Consider the following 20304-nt stretch of genomic DNA (forward strand, 5'->3'; position numbering starts at 1 on the left):
TAACACTGCGTCCACCTACCCTTTTCACGGGCATTACATTTTGCGATGGGGGGGGTGGAGGGTCAGGGGGTGTTTCTGCCAAGTGAGCCCAGAGTCACAGTCACAAACGTCCTCTTCTTCCTGAATAAAAGTGAGATTATGCTGCATACTTGTTCATATTTTAAGTAGTTCGCCCAGACACACATTTTAAAAACAATAAAGTTCCTAATACCCACCTTCTCTGAACAGTTAGCTTGCTGCCCCATCCACCTCCTCCCTATCCTCTGTTGTCTGAATCCATGGACTAGCCTCCTCCCTCCTGCCATGCATGGTCTGATGTGCTGCCACTGCCCTCCATTTAGCATGATGTACCAGTCCACTCCACCTGCCCTCCATTGCCCAATTCTATGGCCCATCATTGAACTCCTGCTTAGCCTCTGTGCTTAGCTTGCCGCCCCTATTCTCCTTCCCCCTGCCCTCCGATGTCTTTGTGCATGCCCCTGCTCCATCCTTTTTGCCCACCATGTACCATGGAGCTGCCACTCCTATCTTCTCTGAGTGTTCTGTTGAGCTGCCATTCCCCTCCCACCTGCCTAGCATTGTCAGATGACTGTAACTTGTCCCTGCCACCTCCACCCTGCCTGTCCACATGCCATGCCCCTATCCCCTTCCTCCTGTCCTCCAAGGTCCATTTTACTGCCACACCCTTCTGCCCTCCCTGGTCTGTTGTGCTGCAACTGCTCCTCCTGCCTGCCCCGCGCGGTCTGTTGAGAAGCCCCTTCCCCTGAACTCTCTTGCCAATGCCAGTTCCTGACCCTCCCTTCTATCCTCCATGGTCCTTTGTGCATGCCCCTGCACCCTCCTTCCTGCCCATTATAGCCATTGTGCTGCCACTAACCCTCCTGCTTGCCATGCATGGTCTTCTGTGCTGCCATGGCCCCTCCCACCTTCCCTGTGTGGTCAGCTTGCTGCCCCTGACCCCCTCCCACCTTCCCTCCATGGTCTGTGTGTATGCCATCATAGTCTCATTGTTGCTCTCCATGGTGTGTCTTGTTTCTAGTGCCCATCCTGCCTGACCTCCATGGTCATCTTGCTGCTCCTGCCCTGCCCCCTTGCCCCCAGCCCTCTGTTTCCATGTGCAGACCCCTATTCCCTCCCTCCTGGCTTGTCTGTTCTATTGTAATGCCCCTGATCCGTCCCTCCGCCATTTATGGTCTGTTATGCTGCAGCTTTCTCTCCTGTCTGTCCATTATGGCCAGCTAGCTACCATTGCCTCTTTCCCCTCTGTTCTCTGTTGTCCATGTGCATGGTCCTGTCCCCTCCCTATTGCTTTCTATGGATTGTTGTGCTGCACTCCCGTCCCACATGCGCTGTGTGGTGTATTGTGCTGCTGCAAACCCTGATGCCTGCCCAGTAGGGTCAGTTTGGTGCACCTCTCCATTTCCCTCCTGTCCTCTGTTATCTGAGTCCATGTCCCTACCCCAACTCCTCCTGCCTACCATGATCCAATGTACCATACTTGCAAACATTTTGAACTTGGTAAGAGGGAGATTTTGAAAAAAACTGGGGTATTGATTTTCCCCTTTGAGTTACATTGAAAAAGAGGAGATTGTAGACAGGAGACAGATCAAATAAAGCCCATTTGAGCTTAAAAACAATGGACGTTTCCTGGCTGAAAAAGGTCTGTTGGCATGTATGGTTGTACTACCACTGCCTCTTCCTTCTGCCCACAATGGTCTATTATATTGCCACAGCCTCTCTTGCCAGTCCTGTATTGTTGGTTTGTTGCCCCTGCCCCCCTTTCCACTGCCCTCCATAGTCTGTTGTGCTGCCACTGCCCTTCCTGCCTGCCCAGTGTGGTAAAATTGTTGCCTCTGCACTCTCCTACCTGCCTTCAATTTTCAGAGTCCGTGCCCCTGGCCTCTGCCTCTCAACAGTATCCCAATGAACAACTAGATTGCTAACATTCTATATTTATTATAAAAGTGTGGAACGCCTGACGTCATCTTGATGTAATCAAAACTGTAATTCCTAGAGTATTTCCTTTAGAAATTACATATATGAGAGGGTCTTATTTGCATCAAAATTATGGTTAGTGCTCTAAACAACTAAAATGAGGACATATTTTCTGAGTTTTCAAATAGCGACAAAGAACTTTTAAATTATTTGCAATCTTTATGTTTTTTTAACCAGTTGACCACTTGATTAAATGTTGCACCTAGGGGAGAGGATGTGGTGTTACTTCCAGAGCTGCAGACTTTGCAACTGGGGAACCAGGTTGGAGTTTCTGGTTCAGCTCAACATTCTGTGATTCTGGTCAAATCACTTGATCTCCCCATGTCTACAGCCAAAATGAATTTGATCTTGTGTGATGTAACCAATGCTCATGTAAAGCACTCCAATACCTGACAAGTCTGCACTATATAAAACTGCAAATACACAAAAAATAAGTGGTTTGCACACTTCTGTCATTGGACTACATGTGGGCTACATCTGGGTGATATTTGTGCTGCATTTGGGCTCTTTTGTCTCTGGTGGCCATCTTGGGAGATTTATTTGTTATGAAGTTTTAAGTGTTACCAGTTTATTCCAATCAAGATGGCTTCAGGTGCGCCATACTTTTGTCATAAGTAAGACAGTAAGCGCTCTAGTTGTTCTTAAGAACATTTTGAACTTGGAAAGAGGGAGATTTTGAAAAAAACTGGGGTATTGATTTTTCCCTTTGAGTTACATTGAAAAAGAGGAGATTGTAGACAGGAGACAGATCAAATAAAGCCTATTTGAGCTTAAAAACATTGGACGTTTCCTGGCTGAAACAGGTCTGTTGGCATGTATGGTTGTAATACCACTGCCTCTTCCTTCTGCCCACAATGGCCTATTATATTGCCACAGCCTCTCTTGCCAGTCCTGTATTGTTGGTTTGTTGCCCCTGCCCCCCTTTCCACTGCCCTCCATAGTCTGTTGTGCTGCCACTGCCCTTCCTGCCTGCCCAGTGTGATAAAATTGTTGCCTCTGCACTCTCCTACCTGCCTTCAATTTTCAGAGTCCGTGCCCCTGGCCTCTGCCTCTCAACAGTATCCCAATGAACAACTAGATTGCTAACATTCTATATTTATTACAAAAGTATGGAACGCCTGACGTCATCTTGATGTAATCAAAACTGTAATACTTAGAGTCTTTCCTTTAGAAATTACATATATGAGAGGGTCTTATTTGCATCAAAATTATGGTTAGTGCTCTAAAAAACTAAAAGGAGGACATATTTTCTGAGTTTTCAAATAGCGACAAAGAACTTTTAAATTATTTGTAATCTTTATGTTTTTTTATCCAGTTGACCACTTGATTAAATGTTGCACCTAGGGGAGAGGATGTGGTGTTACTTCCAGAGCTGCAGACTTTGCAACTGGGGAACCAGGTTGGAGTTTCTGCTTCAGCTCAACATTCTGTGATTCTGGTCAAATCACTTGATCTCCCCATGTCTACAACCAAAATGAATTTGATCTTGTGTGATGTAACCAATGCTCATGTAAAGCACTCCAATACCTGACAAGTCTGCACTATATAAAACTGCAAATACACAAAAAATAAGTGTTTTGCACACTTCTGTCATTGGGCTACATGTGGGCTACATCTGGGTGATATTTGTGCTACATTTGGGCTCTTTTGCCTCTGGTGGCCATCTTGGGAGATTTATTTGTTATGAAGTTTTAAGTGTTACCAGTTTATTCCAATCAAGATGGCTTCAGGTGCGCCATACTTTTGTCATAAGTAAGACAGTAAGCGCTCTAGTTGTTCTTAAGAACACTCTGGGACATTCTGTCATCGGGCTATACTTGGGCTACATCTGGGTGATATTTGGGCTACATTTGGGCTCTTTTGTCTCTGGTGGCCATCTTGGGAGATTTATTTGTTATGAAGTTTCCTAATTTCCTCATTTACTGCAGTCTCGTCAGTGGGAATACTTTCAGTTTTTTATTTTGGTTCCATCAAGAAGGCATTCGGATGTGTCACACATTTGCCATAAATTCTGAATGTTAGCACTCTAGTTGCTCATTAGATCACTGTAGTAAAACTACTGCTCACCAGGGAAGTCTGCTGCTGGTATTCAAAGTGCATGTTTCAGTCTGCATGTCAGAATTTTTTTATGAAATAGAAGAGGATTTGAGAAGTCAAAATGTGCCCTAATTTTTCTTTCTGCAGCACTAATCATAATTTCTATGGCAAAATGAACCCCCTCATTTTGTTCCTTTGTAAATTAAATGTTTTAAGTGTTACCACTTTATTCCAATCAAGATGGCTTCAGGTGCGCCATACTTTTGTCATAAGTAAGACTGTTAGCGCTCGAGTTGTTCGTTAGAACACTCTGGGACATTCTGTCATTGGGCTATACTTGGGCTACATCTGGGTGATATTTGGGCTACATTTGGGCTCTTTTGTCTCTGGTGGCCATCTTGGGAGATTTATTTGTTATGAAGTTTCCTAATTTCCTCATTTACTGCAGTCTCCTCAGTAGGAAATACTTTCAGTTTTTTTGTTTGGTTCCATCAAGAAGGCATTCAGATGTGTCACACATTTGCCATAAATTCAGAATGTTAGCACACTAGTTGCTTATTAGATCACTGTAGTAAAGCTACTGCTCACCAGGGAAGTCTGCTGCTGGTATTGAAAGTGCATGTTTCAGTCTGCATGTCAGAATTGTTTAATGAAATAGAAGAGGATTTGAGAAGTCACTCAAAATGTGCCCTAATTTTTCTTTCTGCAGCACTAATCATACTTTCTATGGCAAAATGAACCCCCTCATTTTGTTCCTTTTTAAATTAAATGTTTTAAGAGTTACCACTTTATTCCAACCAAGATGGCTTCAGTTGTGCCATACGTTTGTCATAAGTAGGACTGTTAGCGCTCTAGTTGTTCTTTAGAACACTCTGGGAAGCTGCAGTAGAACACAAAGGAATCAACTGACAGTCTCTGCCCTTGTTGGATGTACATGTTTTATTGAGAATGTCAGACTTCATTCTCACATGAATGAGAAAGATAATGTGAATTTAGAGAAAATATGCTCTCAGTTTAGCTTATAGATCACCTTCCAAACCTCTGTGGGAAAAGCATGAGAAAATAGTTTTCTCTCAAACATGATTCATGATATCACAGCAGAAGGCTTTTTCACATGGTAAAATCACCTTAGAACACACCACAATACCTAAAATGAGTATGGTACCATCAACAAATGATTTATAATGTAACTAAAGTCTTAAAACCTTCTATTAACTGCAATGCTTTTTAATGAGGTGCCATCATGTATATTGGTCCCAAGATGGCTGCCAACACTTCTTGGATGAAGTGCTGACAGCCAATCAGATCTCATGATGAGATGTGTAGTTAGGCTCCGCCCAGATATATATGTGATTTTACTTTTGATTTTCTCAGGAACTACTGAACAGATTGACACCATATATGCAAAAGGCACATGCCTGACCTGAGGACTACCTCTTTGCTAAATTTCAAGTAATTCTGTTCAGCCGTTCGGGCTGTACCTTCGACTAAAGGTCCTATGGGAAAATGCATGGAGAAAACGTGTTTTGGGACCCCCCTTTTTTCTCAGCCCCCGCTTGACGAATCACCCTGAGACTTTCAGGGTAGGAGCTGAGCGGAGCGCCCCATTCGTCAAGCGGGGGCTGAGAAAAAAGGGGGGTCCCAAAACGCGTTTTCCCCATGCATTTTCCCATAGGACCTTTAGTCCGAGCTACAGCCCGAACGGCTGAACAGAATTACTTGAAATTGGGCAGAGAGGTAGTCCTCAGGTCAGGGATGTGCCTTTTGCAGGTCTGGTGTAAATCTGTTCAGTAGGTCCTGAGAAAATTTAAATCAATATATATATCTGTAAGCGCGCTCCGTGCGCTTACGATAAGCTTACCGTACGCGTACGGTGCCGTGCGCGAGCTCAATTCTGATTGGTGGTTACATGACTGTAAACATTCGAATCGGTCGAAATCAGAAAGTATCGGCCGCCATTTTCTGTCTCTCGCACTGAAAAACAAAGGTTGATAACATGAAAAGGGGGCAACGAAGAGAGTTGCAGACCCCCTAGCGTTCGTCAGGGGGTTCACGAAGGACCAAAAAGTATGAAAAAAAAATGTAATAATTTTAAAAAAAAATCGCGGAGTGCGCGTACGGTAAGCTTACCGTACGCGTACGGTAAAAAAAAAAAAAAAAAAAAAAGAATTAACAATCACATTTAATATATAAATCTAAGGACCCCCATGGGAGAAAAAAACAATGGATATTTTGTAAAAAATGGCGAGGCGTGCACGGTACGAAATGCGCAACGTGGGCGCTCGGTGCGCGAAGCGCACCGAGTGCCCACAGCGAGCACAGCGTGCGCGAAGGGCACCGTGCGCGCAAAAATTAAAAATAAATACATAACTTAGCATTTAAAAAACCGTACAAATTCACTGAAAAAACCATAGGTTTCACACACGTTATAGTTAGGAATTAGCATTTAAAAAACCTTGCAAATTCACTTAAAAAACCATAGGTTTCACACAAGTTATAGTTAGCTGTACATTTCACTCGTAAAAAACCAATGAAATTCCACGTTATAGTTAGATCAGGTAACTATAACTTGCGCGACCGCAATGCACAATGTGTCATTTCAGATGTCATCATTGATGTCATGAGTGATGTCACTGACCATGTCATAAGTGATGTAATATGTGACGTCATCAGCAGTGCATTGCGGGGGCGCGAGTTATAGTTACCTGATCTAACTATAACGTGGAATTTCATTGGTTTTTTACGAGTGAAATGTACAGCTAACTATAACTTGTGTGGAACCTATGGTTTTTTAAGTGAATATATATATATATCGGTCGCCAGTAGGTAGATATAGTTAGGACCTATTTTCCATAGGAAATCCGCAACATTCTATTTGGAATAACTTTGGCGCCGATTGACGAATCTTCGCGAAATTTTCAAAACTTTTGTCCAGCTCCGGTCCGCTCCTATCCTGAACGTTTCACGTTGATTCGTCAAGCGGAGACCGAGAAAAAAGGGGGGTCCCAAAACGCGTTTTCCCTATGCAATTTCCCATAAGACCTTTAGCCGCAGCTACAGCCCGAACTGCTGAACGGAATTACACCAAATTTGGCAAAGAGGTAGTCCTTAGTTCAGACTCGTGCCTTTTGCATAAATGGTGTAAATCCGTTCAGTAGTTCCATTTGAGAAGTACATATATATCTATGGCCTCGGAGGGTCCGCGTACCCTAAGCGCAGCCTAAGCGCACCCTTCCGTGCACGAGCTGTATTCTAATTGGCTGTCAACACTCCAAATCAGGAAGTGTTGGCAGCCATCTTGTGCCTCGGTAGAACCGAGGCACAAGAAACCTAAGAAACAAACGCGCAAAACGCGAAAAGGGGGCAGGGTAGAAACACCCTGACCCCCTAGGCCTGCTCAGGGGGTCCCACAAGGACCCCCAGGGCGAAAAAAAGCATTTTTTTAAAAGAAAATAATCGGCGAAATTCACGTACCCAGCGCGAATTTCGGCCGCGCTTCGTTGCTATTTAGCCCCCGGGTGGGCCAAATCCCGGGGGCAATGTTTAAATTGTTATGGTGGGCCCAAAGGGGCCCCCAGGCCCGGGGACCGCCACCCCCCAGGGCTTTTTGCTAATGTATGTGGGGGGCTCACGGCCCCCCGCAGCCCCGGGGACCGCCACTCCCCGGGGCTTATTTTTTTGTAAATTAAAAAAAAAACTGTGTGTGGGGGGGGCTTGAACCACCCCATATGCCCCAGGGACCGCTACCTCCCCGGGGCTCTAAATATGTAAATTGGGGGGTCCCTGATGGACCCCCCAGCCCCGGGGACCACCACCCCCGGGGCTTTGAAGAAGGTGGGAGGGGGGCTGCGTGGCCCCCCTCCTGGAGCCCTTGAGGGCCCTGGGGACCGCCACCCCCCATGGCCGGCTCCTGCAGTGTCCCGGGGTGCCCACCCCCCGGACACTGTACTTTGCTATGGCAGGGTGGGAGCCTCGCGGCTCCCACCCTGCCGTAGCAAACTGCTTTGCTATTTGGAAGAGAGAGCAGGGAAACCTGCTTTCTCTTCCAAATAGTAAATCAGATTGCTTTTCCACATGGGGAGCAGCATCTTAGCTGCTCCCCGTGTGGAAAAGCAATGCCGGCTCCCGCAGGAGGCGGGGAGGCGGCGGGACCGTGGGGGGATTGGGGACCCCCCCACGGTCCCCAACGGAGAGGGCCAGCCCCGGGGGATGGGGCCCTGGCGCTATTAGTGGCCCGGGAGTGGGGCCATGCAGCCCCTTCTAAAATTATTAAAAAAATAAAAAAACAAAGGCTGGCCCCGGGGGATGAGGTCCCCGGGGCCATTTTGAGGGGGGCAAGGCAGCCCCCCTCCTAAAATATAATATAAAAAAAAAAAGGGCCTTGCCCCGGGGATGGGGTCTCCAGGGCTGATTAAGGCCTCGGGAGGGGGGCCACGCGGCCCCATTCCCAATTTTTTAAATTTTGAAAAAAAAATTAGGGGGCAGGCCCTGGGGGATGGGGTCCCCAGGGCCCAAAAATGAGAAAAAGAAGGGGGGCTATGCAGCCCAAAGTTATACAGAACCTTGACAACCAGGTCAGCATTATGCAATGGGCCTGAATATAAAACCATCAGCCTTCATACTCCAACTTAAGGGAATATCTATGTCAATCACACGACTACAAGGAAAGCAAGATCATATCCACTATACAAATCTATGCCCTCACCTTACCTTGACGTTTGGTGCATTATGACCACAGTGAGGATTAGTGTGTCAATCTCTGATGCAAGCCTGGGATTGAACAACAAGGGAATGCTTGAACGCTGCCTTTGAAATGCCAGTTTTTACTAACCCCTGACTAAGGGAAGACTGCTAAGGTTTGAGAGGCAAGCAACAGTAGTCTCCTCTTCTTTTACGCCCTGCGATGTGTGTATGTCCTATTTATGGAATACTGAGGAACCAGGGGACAGTGTGTCCTCATCTTGATGCTCTCACACATCCTGAAGGATATCATGCTTCATCATTTGGTGGTGCTACTCGTCGAGCCGGCACTGCAGTGCCCTACGGGTCACCCGAAGGGTCACTTTTAAGGAGATCTTTTGAATGATTTAGCCATATGGGTGTGTGAAGGTCTGAGTTGAAATGTTAGGTGCAGTATTAAAAGATGGCTAAAGGGGAGTAGAAGTAGGTTTAATAGGAAACAAACCCTAGGTCATCAATAAAAAAACAAACGTTTGTGTGCTGTTCGAGGGTGATGATGGCCGTCAGTAGCTAGACGAGTGTAATGTTCGTTTTGGATATGAAGAGGGTCAACATGTTTCGCACAGTGTGGTGGTCGCAGGAGGAGATCTTTTGCGCTTCTTCAGGACCAGAGATAAGGTGAAGTAAGTGCTAGTTTAGTGTAGTGTAGTGACCTGGGGAAAGGGGGCACTAGGACCCTGTACCCAAATGGTGGGGAGGGGACAGGTACCGGACACCACTTCCGGTCAGTGGAGTGGGGAGGGCATTTTCTGGACACGAGGGCACAGGAGACTGACGTGCGTGTGGACACATCTGCAACCAAAGAAATAAAGAATAACATAATCACTTACCTGTCTCAGCGTGCAGTACTTGAAGGACACGACAACTGGCGACGAAGGTGGGATCAGGAATCGACATCAGAGGCGTGCACTCCTCGACAATGTCCGAACGGAGCCAGGAGCCCACCCTGGTCCGCTGATCACTTGAACAAAAACCGCGCTGTCGGGAGCTCATTTGACTCCAAGATGAAACCAGGAGCCTACCGGGGTCCGTGCGCCCCCAAAAGAAGAAGACGCGAAATTGGGAGCCCACCCCAATCACAAGAAAAGCAGCACCAGGAGCCCACCCTGGACTGCGTGCTGGCGCCTGCAGCAACATCGGGAGCCCACCCTGGCCGCATGAAGTGAGGTGAGGAGTAAGGGAGGCAAGAAAACACCCGACCACGACAGAAGCCGACTGCCAAGACAGCTTTGAGCCTCCCGCGTGCAGATTTCAACCGGAAATCTCGCGAGAGTGCGGTGGCCATCTTTGAGTTAGGCAGAACAACCAATGAGAAGCTAAGGAAGATCGAGCGGCCATTTTGAGGTCAGGCCATATAAAGAATACCTAATCTCGCCCAACGAAATCTCGGCGGCCATCTTAGGCAATCGCCTGTTCATTGTCAAACTTATCGAATTCGCAATATGTGTGAACATGAGGATACCAAATACAGCGACTGAAAGGGAAAGACACCCTGGGTCACACCGCAATGGCATGATCAGCTGCCTCACTGGCGCATGCCGATTCTCAAAACTGGACCTGTGTAAAGGGTACCATCAACTGGAGCTTGACCCGCAATCAAGGTACATTACCACTTTCTCCATGCACATGGGCCTGTTTCTCTACAAACGACAGAGTTTTGGCATCTCATCAGCAGCAGAAATATTTCAGGAGGACCATAAGGCAGGTAATAAGGCCAGTAAAGAACAGCTTGAACTACAGTGACGACATTTTGGTGTTTGGTCAGTCAGATGACAGAGCTTTGCGTGAAGTATGCCTGCATCTGGAACAAGCAGGACTAACACTGAATGAAGACAAGTGCAAACTGGGGTGAAATGAACTGGTATTCTTCAGATATATCTTCTCCAAGAAAGGAATGAGGACAGACTCCAGCAGGGTGGAGACGTTGGAAAAGGCGAGTCCTCCAACAGACGTCGCAGAAGTGAGGTCATTTCTTGGGCTTGCCAGCTACTGTGCTCGCTACATAAAAGACTTCGCTGCGGTGAGCACACCGCTTCGGGACCTGACGAAGCAGGGTCAGAAATTCATCTGGACAGAAGAATGCAATCAGGCATTTGAGGCCATCAGACATGCTGTAATACAGAGTTCTTCAATCTGTGGGGCGTGCCCCCCCCAGGGGCTTGCGACACCATCTCAGGGGGGGCACGCACTCCACACTAAGATCTTCCCTTTGCTGGTCTTTTACTGTCCCGCGTCGCAAGTCTTCACCCATTTTAAATGGGAATTTTTTAATTGTAGAGCTCCAGTAACAGAGGGTTGGAGGGGGGACGGAGGGGAAATAGATAAGGCACGATGGGCCCGTGCTTTTGTCATGTAAAGAGATGAATTAACTGTCCCAGGAGGGGGTTAATTCTTAGAGCTGAAATGCTTTAGCTGCAGTGGGGGCAGGGAGTCTCCTGCTAAAAACTAAAGCAAAGGAACAGACAGTCCTGTTCCTTGACGTTTGATTTCATAGCAGAGGAGACTCCTTGCCTCCCACTGCAGCTGAAATGACTGTCTGTCCCTTGCTTTCAGTTTAGCAGAGGAGACATCCTGCCTTGCACTGCAGCTGAAGCATTTCAACTCTACAAGTTTAACTCCGTCCTGGGAGGGTTAGATCTTAGCAAAAGGAGACAAAGTTTCTTTTAAATTTACACAGGCAGGAGCACAACGGCCACACGGCTTCAAGTTGCCAAAAGAAAAATGCCAGCCAGCCATGTCAACAGTCTGCAAATTGATTGTCTTGACACTAAATATGTTTATAAAGAAGTATGTATACAATAGTAATGTGACTTTCCTGTCTTTGTTCCATTTTATTACCAGTCATGGATCATTCAGGCAGCCCTAGAACACAATTAAAAGTGCTTCTATTTATATTTTCTGCTCAAGGTATGCACGCACAAGTGCTGACAATACAGCTTTAGGTGACTGTTATTTTTATTTTTGTACTGCCTGGGACATCAAAATAATGAGCTGGCAACCCTAATCAAAAAACTGGAAGTTTGTTGTAAGATCAGCACATTTATTTCCTCCACTCTGATCCCTGGTTAATGCCATATTAGCAACTATTAGCAAGATTGTCGCATATGCAAGCAAAAGTCTGTCTGACATTGAAAGGGCATACTCGCAACCAGAAAAGGAAAGCCTAGCAGTGGTATGGGCATGTGAACACTACCACATGTTCATCTATGGGAAACCATTCACCATCGTAACTGACCAGAGACTGTAAACGGAATAATAATGAGAGGAACAAGGATAGTCATGCCAAGTGCACTACGTCGACAAACTGTAAATTTGGCACACAAATCACACAGAGGCATGGTCGCAACAAAGAAATTGCTACGGGAGAAAGTATAGTTCCCTGGCCTAGACAGAATGGTGGAGGACACTATCATAAATTGCCACATCTGCCAAACAACAGGGCAGCCAGCAAAGCCTGAATCGTTACAAATGTCGGAACTTCCAGGAGCAGTGTCGACAACGTTGGCAGCAGACTTCTATGGGCCTCTGGACCCGGGCAACTACTTGCTCGTGATCACTGATGAATATTCAAGATTACCCGTAGCACGACAAGTCTCATCGACATCAGCAAGCGCAACACTGCCAATACTGAACAACATATTTGCAGCCTGGGGCTCCCCACAGACATTAAAAACAGACAATGGTCCTCCATTCTCAGGGAAGGAGTTTTGAAAATTCTTAGACCTCCTAGGCATTCATCACAGGAAGATAACACCTCAGTGGCCACAAGCGAATAGCATGGCGGAGAGGTTCATGGGGAACATAAAGAAGGCTATCCAAAGAGCAAAGCTGGTGCATATATCAATAGGACAAGCACTCTGTAGTGTACTACGAGATTATCGAAACACCCCTCACAGCTCCACGGAACGATGCCCTGCTGAACTAGTGCTGGGAAGGACAAGCAGGATGAGGCTACCACAACTAGAAGCAACGGCACCACCAGAGCACAGCAGCATTGCTGTCAGAGACCAGGAGGCCAAAGAGAAGATGAAAGCCTACGCCGACGCCAGGCGACATGCCACTCCGTCGCACCTCAAGCGAGGGGACTCAGTGGTGGTGCGTCAGCGGCAACTGAGAAAATCAGACAGTCCATTCTCAAAGGAACCGTTAACAGTGACAAATGTCAAGGGGCCTATGATAACAGCGGCGGCAGGCCCCTACCGAATAACATGGAACAGTTCTCACTTCGAAGGACTGAAGATCGTGGATGAAGACGGAGAGGACACAGCAGCAGTGAACACAGACATGAAGCTATGGACAACAAAGGAAGAAGCCCAGAACATGGTGAGGGACAAGAAGAGGGATCGCAGAAAGGAAAGGAAGGAACTTGTCCAAGAAGAGTGAGCAAAAGCCCAAAAAGACTAATTGAAGAAATTTAATGGTGGGGACACCCCGAAACGTCTCTCTCTCTCTCTCCCTCTCTCTCTCTCTCTCTCTCTCTCTCTCTCTCTCTCTCTCTCTATCTATCTATCTATCTATCTCTATCTCTCTCACCGTTTTCTCTTGTCATTTTCTTGCAACAAAGGGAGAGATGTAATGACCTGGGGAAAGGGGGCACTAGGACCCTGTACCTGACTGGTGGGGAGGGGACAGGAACGGACACCACTTCCGGTCAGGGGAGTGGATAGGGCATTTTCTGGACACGAGGGCACAGGAGACGGATGTGCGTGTGGGCACAGCTGCAACCAAAGAAATAAAGAATCACATAATCACTTACCTGTCTCAGCGTGCAGTACTTGAAGGACATGACATGTACTGGCCCAGTGAAATGTCGTAGTTCCACTTATTGGAGTTGTAGAATGATTTTATCTAGAACGACAAAAGAACAAGGAAATAAAAACCTATACAGTCAGCGTAAAAGAACTCAGTCATGGGGTATTATCTCTGTGCGGAGCGGAGGTCCCCCATTGGTCGACCATAAGCTCGCAGTGCAGCCAACTACTCTTCTCACCCAGTCATGCAGTTACCGGGTGGCAGGTGTGGGCTGGTATAGTAAAGTTGGTATAATAAAGTTGTGACAGACGATAAAACATAGAGGTACATCAGATTAATATGCTGCTATTGTAGAACACTCCCCGTGGAATAGTGCAGCACATAACTCCTAGAGCGATGCATAGTAGGTAACGTGAGTGCGTAATAGTTCAGGAAAGGTCATCTGGGGCTTGTGAAAGTATCAAGGGTAGATTAGCATGTATGGTTAACCATTGATGGCAAGACCTCAGACCACACTGTGCTGACTGGAGGTTGTTTGGGTAGGCGGCACTTACCTAATCAATGTGAGCGCAATTTCCCATAAGGTTCGGCTGAGGGTATGCCGCAGCAATCTGTGCAGGGAACATGGTATTAGTCACGGCATACACACCACGGTATTACTGAAGCAAGCGGAGTGCAGAAGAGACGCTGTACTGACAGATACGCCGGTTTTTTAAGGTGCTTGAACCTACCTGACCTCTCGCCGCCTTGGAGGGTGTTCAGTGTGGCTCCTTCCGTATTTGTGCCGAGCGCCCGGTGTGGCAAGGTGGGTGTGTCTGAGTGGGTGCTGAGTGTGACGGTATAGTCACGTGTGTATAGATGTAAAGGAGGCACCATCTTGGGGGACCTGTAGGGCATTGCAGGCACGGCCCGATGAGGAGCACCGTTCAATGATGAAGCATGACATCCTTCAGGGTGTGGGAGGGCTTCAATATAAGGACACACTTTCCCCTGTCACTATCTTAAAAGAACAGCACCTATCTCCCTCTTCCTTACTCCTCGTTGGGAACTGTGACTCCCCTCAGCAACAATACTACTTTTCAGGAGCAAGAGTCACTGGACTTAGATCTAGCTCCTTGTCTCATTGACAGAGGGAATTAAAGTGAGTGAGGTTGGGGGGGCGTGGTTTGCCGCGCTGCGGAATGGCCGTTTACTAAGTGCGCTCCGCCAGCCGGGACAAGATCCTTTAATAATCCTGCACACCAGAGGAATGCTTGGCGGCCCTGGTGCTTGCGACGCAGCACGGAACACCATGGGCGTCTGCAGGGGAGGGCAAGGGGGGGCGCTTGCCCCCACCTGGATCGCCGGTGCGGGCCCAGTCATGGCCGGCGCTAGACATGGGCAGTGTGGGCAGCTGGGCCTCGCGGCTGTCTAACTATGATGGCCCCCCCCACGAGTCCATCATGCTTTTGAAATGGTGTACAAGTTACAGGTGGGCAACCCCCTCCCTTTGGGTTCGCCGATTTTGTAACTGTGAAAGACACAAGGCTGGTTGGGGGGTGAGGGGAAGCCCTCTCCTGGGCCGAAACGGCAACATGACACCGCATCCCTTTGAGGTGCTGCAGACTGGGCAGGGCAGGGTGTGTGGCCGTGATTAGCTTTCCCTGCATCTCTTTCTCTTAGCTTAATCGCTGCATCTGCATGATAACAGCGTTAGGCAGACACTTGAACTGGTGTGAGGTGTGAAGTGAACCCTGCATGAATGAAACGCAGAGCATCCTGCAAGGCTCACAACAAAAAAGCTGAGTGACCTCACATAACAATGGGCTCTGCTCACTCCCAAAGAAGGGAAAGGGAGAAGAGCAGAAAACGGAGAGAGAAGTGGTTATTATTATTAATTTTTTTACAATTCTGTTTTGTTTACTCTAGCATCTTTTGTCGTCTGCAGGTGGATTCTGGAACCCTGCCCGGGTTGGGCCCCCTAACCCAAAAGTGAAAGATGCAAATTAGTTTCTTAACCTCTCAAGGGCCTCATTATGTTATTTTAACAGAGGAGAGATTTTACTTGGGTTTCTTCGTTCAGTGCAGCAGGGCCTGTGTCTGATTTTTCCTAGGAGCAGCAATACTTATGGTACATGAATGTGCCAGACAACGTTGGACGGATCTGGTCATTACCGGTCCTTACGCCACAGGTCATGGCAATTCTAAAGGTATCATTCACACACACCAAAGCCTGATGGCACGTCTCTGGCCACACAATGGACGATTACCGATTTAATTTTTTGGTTGTGTTCGAAGCTCACAGACACAGAATGTAACCATTTTTGCTGCTGTGGGGAGCAGGCAAAAAGAAATAAATCTAGGTGTTCCCTTCCGACTCAGAAAACAGATTAACTCCTATGATTGACAACATTAAATATTTGAAGAGAGGAACAACACCATGATCGTCAGCCACAACCGAAGTAGAGCTACAGTTACAATATCTGAAGGTGCTTATGAACCAACAGCCCATGCAAGTGGTGGTAGTGGCCGACTGGCCACTAACAAACGTTTGGGGACGGGGACTTTTTTCTTTTTTTACAAATTAATCTCTGAACTGGATATAATGTTCCCCTTTCATACACCTCTACGCGGGGAGATTCGGTTCAAATTAGAACATTCCCTCACTTCGCAGTCATAGAAAGGAAACTAAAACAGAGGTCATCTTGTTAAAATAATTACAGCAGTTTGCCAGAAACGGTTGCCTGATATTTAACAGTCTGTGTCGGAAAACATACTAAATGTTGACAAACGAAAAACATATGAAGGGGTTCTATTGTTAATTTTCCTACTAAAACCTTTCAAGTTTTATGGGATTGGTTCATCAATTCCTGCATCCACAGTTCCAGCACCACTGACTGTTCCCACGTTTGTTTCTCAATATGTAAGAACCTACACTCCTCTAGGACCGGTGCTTAATTTGTAAGTAGAAGCCCCGGGGCTCTCAGTTTTGCTCAGAAGGAGCTGCTGTATGTCAGCACGCTGAAAGCCATGGCTGCATAGTCTTGATTCCGCCACCTGTTTCCTTGTTCCACAACCTCCTGTCCCGTTCTCTCACTCTTGAATGTTCTCGCTTTGAACCTTCGTCACTTTTTCCGGCCTTTTTCTTCCTCCTTTGCTCCTTGTGTGTTTTCCACTCTCTTGCTTTGGATAAAAGTCTGACAAAGAAATATAAGTACTGGTCCCCAAAAATGAGAGTCAGTGCGCACCCCCTCACCCACTGGCTCAAATGAAGCAAGGTCTAGCCCATGTATAAATTAATTCCATTCTTCGACCTTGGTTCTGAGGTTTCTACAAGGTCTCCCTCTTCATCTCACATCTATTCTTTCACACTTGCTCTTAAGACGCATTTTAACACTGCTTTTCGGTCAAATCTTTGGATAACTTATCTGATAACTTCGTAACACAAGGGTCCCATTACTGCCAGCAGACCTCCAGATAATAGTGCGATCTATAAAGGTTTTAATAACATAATGTAATATAACAAAACATTTTGGCAAGGGAAGTAGGCTCTGACAACTTCCCCACTGCAGAACGAAATGAGTAAAGGATGGAAGCCACCAATTAACCTCAACCTTGTCTACCAGGGGGAGGCCAGTAGTGATCCATAGCAGCAGGCTGGTGAATACGGAGGCCACAAGGGTACGCAGTGACACAGCGATACATAGAAGAGTCCTTCAGACTAACAGGCCATGGTGACCCATGAAGACCCATGAAGAAGGAATGAAGCCTCTCAGACTATCTCAAATTATGGGTGGAAAGTTACTTTTAATTGCCCTCCATCGATTTCCCAGGTCCCCTCAGATACATTTCATGGCAGTGAACAGGTTCCTTTCAAATGACATACAGCCCACTCAATTGATCTGGGTATGTAAAAATTTTGAATAGGAGAGCATATGACTTCTGTGTCTAAATGCCTAGTGCAAGATGTTACAAACTGCTGTATGTTGTGCAAAAGTGTCCAGCCTGGAAACCCTGTAGACCCAGTTAAAGTAAGTCACTAGAATATCCATTACAGAAAGGTGCAGTCAAGGAAGAGCTACCAACCAATCTCAAGCCTGTATACCTCTCAGGAGGCGCCCATAATCCCGTGCACCAAAATCGCATTCCGAACCATACCCCTGACTGTGTGGACTGGTCGATCATGTGGGTATGACAAGCTGTCTACTTCCAAGAACAACAAGCATTGGCATAGCCAACAGGTTTTGCCTTTGGGACCTTATAAGTGTTTAGCCATGCAACAGTTGCTGTTGTTTCACCAAGGATATTGTGCTGCATAACTAAATACTTATAAGGTCCAAAAAGCGAGACCTGTTGGCTATGCCAATGCTTGTTATTAAGTGACCTCAAAACACGATTTCTTCCCTAGAATGGGCAAGGCCCCTGAATAACATAAAATAGGGCTAAGCTCGTCCTCCATTTTCTTGCCCCCCTACTCCTAGCTGAATGTAACTGTCAAGTCTCTCAGAACTCCATCTCACCAAACCCATGAACTCCATTCTGTCCATCCTTATTGTTTGCCTTTTGGTCTCTGCCTCTGTTCTAAAGAGGTGTGCATTGGAGGACATGTAGCCCTGCCGCTTCCATGTTCAATGACTTGCAGAATACACCTAAAACCTACCCATTTATCAGTCCCCTGCTTTCCTTGTTTCAGTTTTCCTGCACCTGACCTTTACTTCTGCACTGATATTTCCCTCTCTTGCTTTTCCACTGACTCTAAAGAGGAGGTAGACATTCTTCTGTCCATGTTGAAACCTGGCTTTCCCAATGAATTGTGCTGTGTGAGAATATTACAAGGAACATCTACTGCCAGTGTCTAGGAAATTGCTAATATTATCAATGCATTGTTCACAGCTGGACTTGTCCCCAAAGTTTGGAAAACCAGTGTTGTTAGCCCTCTGCCTTCAAAAGATGGTTTAGATGTTCCAAATGTTAATAACTCTGATCTCATGGTGCTGTTACCCACTTTGGAAAAAAAGTCAAAGCAAATAATGTCTGAACAACTTCCCGACCATCTTGAAGAATTCAATGCTGTGTACGCGCCTCTGTGAGTTTCTGTCCAAGTAGATAGATGGAATCAGTCATGGCTTTGGTACTTAATGAGTTGCTTCATTAATATTGTTTGATACGATGTGGCTTAGCGAGGCTGATCCTACTAGCTCTTGAATTTGACACAATCGCCCACTTTACCATCATTGAAAGGTTTGCTGATGTGGATCTCTCTAGAACCACATCAACCTGATTTAGAATTTTTTTGTTTTTTCCGGCCATTTTTAGTTTTTCCCTCTGTTTCATTGTAGTTGCCAGGTCGTCTGCTGTGGCGCCTCACAAGATTTTTCTATTCCCCCAATGGGTTTCTTTGTTTATTTAAGCTCTTTGTCTTATTAGATTTTTAAAAAATGTATTAATACTTGTGCTCAATCATGTCGGAGGATGGTGATGAAGTTAAACATTTGCCCCCCCCTGGAAATATTTCTGCGGATGCCCATGCGGAACACCCGCTGATCCTGCGGGAGTGCTCCGATGCTCGGAGACAACCCCTGAGCGGCTGTCCATTTACGGAGGCGGGGCGTCTGGGACCTTTTTTGGAGGCGAGCGCAGGAACTGCAGGGAGTCATGAAAATTTACCCCGCGGCTCCGGCCTAGCGCTGGGCCGCGCCGCGCCTTCAATTGGGGAGAACAGCGGACTACCCTCTCCCGGCGGAGCCGGATATCTGGTGATCGGTGGTGGAAGCGGACTGCGGCTGCCTGCTGGTGGCCTCCGGCGCTGCACTACAGTGGTTGGACAGACGGGAAAGACGGGGATTACCCGAGACCCGCCATTTTGTGGTGCCCGTCGGCGACGCTGGTGAGCTACCATTAATGCTTTTGGCCTGTGGTCCTTTCTGGTGCTGTGACTGCATCGGCTGGACGCCTTGGACCCCCGTTGTGCACTGGTCGAAGCCTGTGCGGAACCCCAGCCCGGTAACTGGTCGCTATGCGGCTGCTGCTGTGGGCGTAGCTACACAAGGTCCTGCCTGCCATGAAAGAAGATAGAGGCCTACTGTTGAGCTGGTATTACCTGGGGGCCTAGAAACGCTGCCCTTGGGGCGCAGGTGGAAGACCTGCGCTCATCGTCACGGCCAGTCCAGCGAGGGACAGCCCAGTGGACCCCCAACCGTGGCTGTGGTGCAAGTGTGGATTTGCCTTGTGACGGTGGCTGAAGCGGCGAGCCCCGCGGTCGCACTTAAGACCCGGTTTGGAGGAGGAAACCTGCCCTGTGACGGCTGCTGGGTCGGTCTGCCTGCTGTCGATGCCTACTTTATCTCTCACAGCTCTGTAGCGTGTGCCAAGTCTGCTATTGTCCCCTTGGTTCTGAGTGGCGCCCAGAGCGGAGTTGCGTGCATTGGCGTAGCGGCTCTGACCGGGCTTGATCGGGCCTTGCAGGGGCTGTGTGGAGGGGCATTGTGGCACTGCCTTTCCTCGGGGACACGGAGAGATGGGGCATCTGTCGCTTGGACTACTCGACTGCTGAGACACTGCTTGGAGATCCTCTGCTGCGAACTCCGCACCCCCCCTCATCATGGGCAAGCCAGACGCAAGGCAGCCAAAGATAACCTTTGATAACAAGCGCACCACGCGGATTACGGAACCGGACCAAGAGGCGCATGGAGATGGCCAACAGGGTGCGCAGAGGGAGGATCAGGGAGAAGATCTGCGGTCCCTCATGCTTGAGATGAGATCCAGTCTCCGTAACATAGACACGAAACTAGACACGTTGAC

This window comes from Triturus cristatus, chromosome 6, assembly GCF_964204655.1.
Source record: "Triturus cristatus chromosome 6, aTriCri1.1, whole genome shotgun sequence".
In the NCBI taxonomy this organism is placed as follows: Eukaryota; Metazoa; Chordata; class Amphibia; order Caudata; family Salamandridae; genus Triturus; species Triturus cristatus.